Raw genomic sequence first — 7,095 nt, forward strand, 5'->3', positions numbered from 1 at the left:
CCTTGCACCTGATGTGGGCTTGGATTGTCTCCAGCAGACCCTCGTGACCCTTTAGTTGGAATATATTGGGTTGGATAATGGATGGAAAAAAAGGAAAATTAGTGAACACTTCAGAATGTTCCATATTTCTGCATACCTATGAGTTAAAACATCAACAGATTTTCATGCAATCCTAAAAGTAGACATAAAAAACCTAGCTAAACAAATGAGACAAAAATATTATACTTGGTCATTTATTTATTAAGGAAAATCACCCACTATTACATATCTGTGAGTGGCAAAACTATGTGAACCTAGCAGGTAATTTGAAGGGGAGATTACAGTCGGGTGTTGTCAGTCAGATAGGAATGGGCGCCCAGTTTATATTAAAAGAACAGGGTTCTAGCATGGGCTTCGTTTGTGCAGTATCCACGTATCATGCCACGGCCAAAGGACATTTCAGAGAAAGCATGAACACCCACCACACGCCAAACCGCCTGCATTGGGACCTGAGTGCAGTGGGTGACACCTCAATGCCACGCTGGAGCAGTGTGATGTTTTTTTACAGAGGCTGGAGTGCCAATCCTGCCACCAACCCCCAAGTTTTCCCTGTAGGTTGAAGGACCTGATTGCAGATTAACGTCATACCCAGGACGGAGTAAGTGCTGGTTAAGGACCTTGCTCAAGGGCCCACCAGAGTAGAGTCTCGTCTGCCGTTTATGGGATTTGAACTGGCAACCTTCTGGTTGCCGGCACAGATCCCTAACCTCAGAGCCACCACTCTGCTCGCTCTGACATTTCAAAGGATCTCAAAAAAAAAATTCTTGATGCTCATCATGCTAGGAAAGTCTACAAAAGCATCTCTAAAGAGTCTGGGCTGCCTTGAGAAAAAAGATGTAGAAAAGAATTCCAGTGACCTTTATTTTAAAATGAGACACTTTGCTTAATATAACATACAGTAAAGTCTAGGCGGTGAAAACAAAGAAAACGGAATTTTTAAATCTGCCCATAACTAGAAATGACTAATGGGCTGAGCTTTAGGATGCAAATTCCCCACAGGGGCCATCAGGGTTCCACTTTGAACCAAAAACACCTGGAGCTCTGCGTCAGCAACGTGAGTGACTGTGCCAGTGTGATGCTCAGCACGCATTCAGCACTGACGAATGTCACAGCCAGTGGCACTAGCAGAGGGGCAGCACGGTGGTCCAGCGGGTAACACTGCTCCCTCTCACATCCAGCCTCCTGCCCTTTGTCTTTGCGGAGGTCCCTTGTTCGCCCTCTGTCTGTTCGGGCTTCTCCCACATCCTCAGAGCCTTTTGTTTTACGTTAACTGCTGTTTCCACACTGAGCCTGTGTCGATGCAAGTGAGTGGGCCCTGTGAGGGACGTGTGCTTTGTCCTGGGCTGTTTGCTACCTAGTGCTCCCTGGGATAGGCTCAAGCCCCCCTATGAGCCTGAATTGGATTACGGTAGGACTGAGAATGAATGTGTGTGTTCGTACATTAACAGTGGGTCACTTCAAGCACATTCAATGCTAGCAGACACGCCACAGCACTGCCTTACATCAAAAGGATAACTCAAATGGCCCTAACATTTTTAATTCCACGTACTGTATATGGGGGGTCCAAAGCAGGCATGTTTCATTTTATTCATTTATACATGTTTTTGTTTCCCCCTAATCCATAATCCACTGTTTTGACAATCCTGATCATGAGAAGAGACAAGGCCTCTGTTTTTGTTTTGTTTTGTTTTTTTCCTGCATTTAAATGATTAATTAATTATTATTTTTTTGTTCTTGTATTCATTTAGTTATGAATATACTGAATTTTATGTTTTTTTAATTTAGAACTTTATTTAATTTGTTTTATTTTTCAGGATCTCTTAATTTAGTTGTTCCTGTTAACGAACTGCAGGAATAAACATGAGCAGCTCATTCTTGTGTAGGAAAGGTAGCTGCTTTAAAATAAACTCTGGAAAGAAAGAAAGAAAGAAAGAAAGAAAGAAAGAAAGAAAGAAAGAAAGAAAAATTCCTTAATGTTACTCAAACTAAATAGATACAATATATAGATAGTGATAAAAGGCACTATGTGTAAGTCATACAGATAAGCAGTTATGAAAGGGAATGTTCAAGATAAGTATAAATGGATAGATGGACAGGCACTCTATGAAATACAAGCCAATATAAAAGGCACTTTATTAAATAAAGAAAGGTAGATGGACAGGTAGATGAGAAAGGAACTTAAAATAAGCAAAATACGTACAGACAGATGGATATAAAAGGCACTACATAAACAAAAGGCATGCAGACGCGGGATGAAAAGCATCTTATGAAGTAACAGATGTGAAAGGTGCTATATAAAATAAAGGTAAATTGTTTAGTACAAAAGGCACCATATTCAATTAATATAACATATTAATTTATTTCATATAATTCCTTTCATATATTAGATATTAGATTGCCCTCCTTGAACCGTCACCTTATCGTGGTGGAGGGGTTTGCGTGTCCCAATGATCCTAGGAGCTATGTTGTCCGGGGCTTTATGCCCCTGGTAGGGCCACCCAAGGCAAACTGGTCCTAGGTGAGGGATGAGACAAAGAGCGGTTCAACAAACCTCTGATGAAGAATAAAAACCTTGGACGACGTTTTCCCTTGCCCGACGCTGGTCACCGGGCCCCTCTGGAGCCAGGCCTGGAGGTGGGGCTCGATGGGCGCCTGGTGGCCGGGCCTGCACCCATGGGCTCGCCGGGCACAGCCCAAGAGGTAACGTGGGTCCTCCTCCCCATGGACTCACCACCTATGGGAGGGGCCAAGGAGGTTGGGTGCAGTGTGAGTTGGGTGGTGGCCGAAGGCGGGGACCTTGGCGGTCTCATCCTCGGCTACAGAAACTGGCTCTTGGGACGTGGAATGTCACCTCTCTGAAGGGGAAGGAGCCTGAGCTAGTGCGAGGTCGAGAGGTTCCGCTAGATATAGTCGGACTCACCTCGACGCACAGCTTGGACTCTGGAACCAATCTCCTTGAGAGGGGCTGGACTCTCTACCACTCTGGAGTTGCCCCGGTGAGAGGCGCCGAGCAGGTGTGGGCATACTTATTGCCCCCCGACTGGAGCCTGTGCATTGGGGTTTACCCCGGTGGACGAGAGGGTGGCCTCCCTCCGCCTTCGGGTGGGGGGAAGGGTCCTGACTGTTGTTTGTGCGTATGCACCAAACAGCAGTTTGGAGTATCCACCCTTTTTGGAGTCTCTGGAGGGGGTGCTAGAGGGCATACCTTCTGGGGTTCCCTCGTTTTGCTGGGAGACTTCAATGCTCACGGGCAATGACAGTGAGACCTGGAAGGGCGTGATTGGGAGGAATGGCCCCCCCGATCTGAACCCGAGCGGTGTTTTGTTATTGGACTTCTGTGCTCATCACGGATTGTCCATAACGAACACCATGTTCAAGCATAAGGGTGTTCATATGTGCACTTGGCACCAGGACACCCTAGGCCTCAGGTCGATGATCGACTTTGTGGTCGTGTCGTCGGACTTGCGCCATATGTCTTGGACACTCGGGTGAAGAGAGGGGCGAGCTGTCAACTGATCACCACCTGGTGGTGAGTTGGCTTGATGGTGGGGAAGATGCCGGTCAGACCTGGTAGGCCCAAACGTGTTGTGAGGGTCTGCTGGGAACGGCTGGCAGAGTCCCCTGTCAGAAGTAGCTTCAACTCCCACCTCCGCAGAACTTCAACCACGCCCCGAGGGAGGTGGGGGACATTGAGTCCGAATGGGCCATGTTCCGTGCCTCTATTGTTGAGGCGGCTGACCGGAGCTGTGGCCGCAAGGTGGTCGGTGCCTGTCGTGGCGGCAATCCCGAACCCGCTGGTGGACACCGCGTGAGGGATGCCGTCAAGCTGAAGAAGGAGTCCTATAGGACTTTTTGTCCTGTGGGTCTCTGGAGGCAGCTGATAGGTACCGCAGGCCAAGCGAACGCTGCTTCGGTTGTTGCTGAGGCAAAACTCGGGCATGGGAGGAGTTTGGAGAGGCCATGGAGAACGACTTTGGACGGCTTGAGGAGATTCTGGTCCACCGTCCGCGCCTCAGGAGGGGAAGCAGTGCAGTGTCAACACCGTATATGGTGGGGATGGTGCGCTGCTGACCTCACTCGGACGCTAGGGTCGGTGGGAGGAGTACTTCAAGACCTCCTCAATCCCACTAACATGCCTTCCACGAGGAAGCAGAGCCTGGGGACTCTGAGGTGGGCTCTCCCATCTCTGGGACTGAAGTCACCGAGGTGGTCAAAAACTCCTTGGTGGCAGGGCCCCGGGGTGGATGAGATACCGAGTTCCTTAAGGCTCTGGATGTTGTAGGACTGTCTTGGTTGACACGTCTCTGCAACATCGCATGGACATCGGGACAGTGCCTCTGGATTGGCAGACGGGGTGGTGGTCCCCTCTTTAAAAGGGGACCGGAGGGTGTGTTCCAACTATAGAGGGATCACACTCCTCAGCCTCCCTGGAAAAGTCTATTCGGGGGTTCTGGAGAGGAGGGTCCGCCGGATAGTGAACCTCGGATTCAGGAGGAACAGTGTGGTTTTCGTCCTGGTCGCGGAACAGTGGACCAGCTCTTCACCCTTAGCAGAGTCCTGGAGGGTGCATGGGAGTTTGCCCGACCGGTCTACATGTGTTTTGTGGACTTGGAAAAGGCGTTCGACCGTGTCCCTCGGGGAATCCTGTGGGGGGTGCTCCGGGAGTATGGGGTACCGGACCCCCTGATAAGAGCTGTTCGGTCTCTGTACAACCGTGTCAGAGCTTGGTCCGCATTGCCGCAGTAAGTCGAGCCCGCTTCCAGTGAGAGTTGGACTCCGCCAGGGCTGCCCTTTGTCACCGATTCTGTTCATAACTTTTATGGATAGAATTTCTAGGAGCAGCCAAGATGTTGAAGGGGTCCGGTTTGGTGGACTCAGGATTGGGTCACTGCTTTTTGCAGATGATGTTGTCCTGTTTGCTTCATCAGGCCGTGATCTTCAGCTCTCTCTGGATCGGTTCGCAACTGAGTGTGAGTTGAGGGTGGAGTGCCCTCTCAGGGTTTTGGGAGAGATCCTGCCCCAAGTGGAGGAGTTCAAGTATCTCGGGGTATTGTTCACGAGTGAGGGAAGAATAGAACGTGAGATCAACAGGTGGATCGGTGCTGCATCCGCAGTGATGCGGGCTCTCCATCGGCCTGTCGTGGTGAAAAAGGAGCTGAGCCATAAGGCAAAGCTCTCAATTTACCAGTCGATCTACACTCCTACCCTCACCTATGGTCATGAGCTATGGGTAGTGACCGAAAGAACGAGATCACGAATACAAGCGGCTGAAATGAGTTTCCTCCACAGGGTGTCTGGGCTTTCCCTTAAAGATAGGGTGAGAAGCTCAGTCATCCGGGAGGGGCTCAGAGTAGAGCCGCTGCTCCTCCGCATCGAGAGGAGTCAGATGAGGTGGCTCGGCATCTGATCAGGATGCCTCCTGGACGCCTCCCTGGTGAAGTGTTCCGGCACGCCAACTGGGAGGAGGCCCCGGGGAAGACCCAGGACACGCTGGAGGGACTATGTCTCCCGGCTGGCCTGGGAACGCCTTGGGATTCTCCGGAAGAGCTGGAAGAAGTGGCCGGGAGAGGGAAGTCTGGGCCTCTCTGCTTAAGCTGCTGCCCCCGCGACCCGACCTCGGATAAGCGGAAGAGGATGGATGGATGGATGGATATATTAGATTGAATAAACTTTGTTAATCTCAAGGGGATATGTCTTTATTTTTTTTAAATATAGCACCTTTTCTATCTATCTGTCTGTCCTTCTTCTATCAAGTGCCTTTCATTTCTGTCTTTATTTAGTAAAGGCAGAGCCAGCTCTACCATTTAGATGGAAAAATTTGCTGGGGGATTAGTTTAACCATTACAGAGCCTGACCCCCACCCCAAACACTCTGACTCAATACAACATTAAGACCCCCTTCTATTTACAGTAATTTAATATATAAATATCTGCATGCTCAAAATGCCAAGGGGAGCCCCCAACCCCCTCATCAGTGGATGTTACAACTATGTAACAATGCCGTGAAAACTCTATATCTTAACTTGTGGGTACAGTGGACACTGGCCAGAGGCAGCCGTAGGGGTTTGCGGGGCCTTCGGCTGACCAACCCCACGCAGGAGCCGGTTACGTCAAACGCTGTTTCCGGTATGTGTGGACTGTATAAATTTGCGCGGGAATTTAATAAAAAATAATGTTAACATACACTGGATTTTCTCATTACAGTATTCAGTTAAATTTTTGCAAGATAACACGCAGACTTTATCAAAATATAAACTTAGAATATAACTTGACAAATCCGCTCGAACGGGACACGCGGACCTTAGGTGCAGTAACCCCACTTGCCACTCTTGTCAGGGCCCCACAGTGTTTCTGATGCCTATGTATGTTTCTGTTTTGCTATCCAACAGGGGCCCCAGTGCATTACTTTGCCTGGGGGCTTATGATGCTGGTAAGATGGCCATGCGATATGTATAAGGATATACTGTATAAGGTTTGGGAGTGATACTTAACAGCTTTGCCTAGAGCCAGCCCTAAATAAAGAGATATATGAAAGAATCTATATGAAAGAAGTTTCAGATAGATATGAAAAGCACTATATTTAGTAAGTAAAGCCATATACATATCAATGGAACTATATGAAAAAGGGACTCAATAAATATAAAACGAACCGTGGAAAGAAGAGCAGGCAGATTGCTGCATATCAAGGCTGCAGTTACCCTTTCCCAGTCTCTTAATGGATAAACATACCTACCTTCATACATTCATACATACATGGTATTTAAACGTGCACCCTTCATAGATTCGAGTGAAGACGTCTGCTGATTTTCTAAGTAATAAGCCGCATTTTAAATCAATTGCCCCGCCCACATCCCGGCGCCCCGTCTATTCGGTGTGCGCGTGTGCAGTTGTGCGACTTTACTGTACCAGCTTTCCGGTCAGGGTTGACTCCTGCTTTGTCTCGATGATGCATGGATAGACCCCGGCTACCCTGTGACCTTCACCTGGACAAAGTGGCTCTGAAAATGCCTTGATGGATGACAAAATTGGTTAACACTGAACACCGCGGACGGCTTGT

The sequence above is a fragment of the Polypterus senegalus genome, chromosome 17, assembly GCF_016835505.1.
Source record: "Polypterus senegalus isolate Bchr_013 chromosome 17, ASM1683550v1, whole genome shotgun sequence".
NCBI classification, from domain to species: Eukaryota; Metazoa; Chordata; class Cladistia; order Polypteriformes; family Polypteridae; genus Polypterus; species Polypterus senegalus.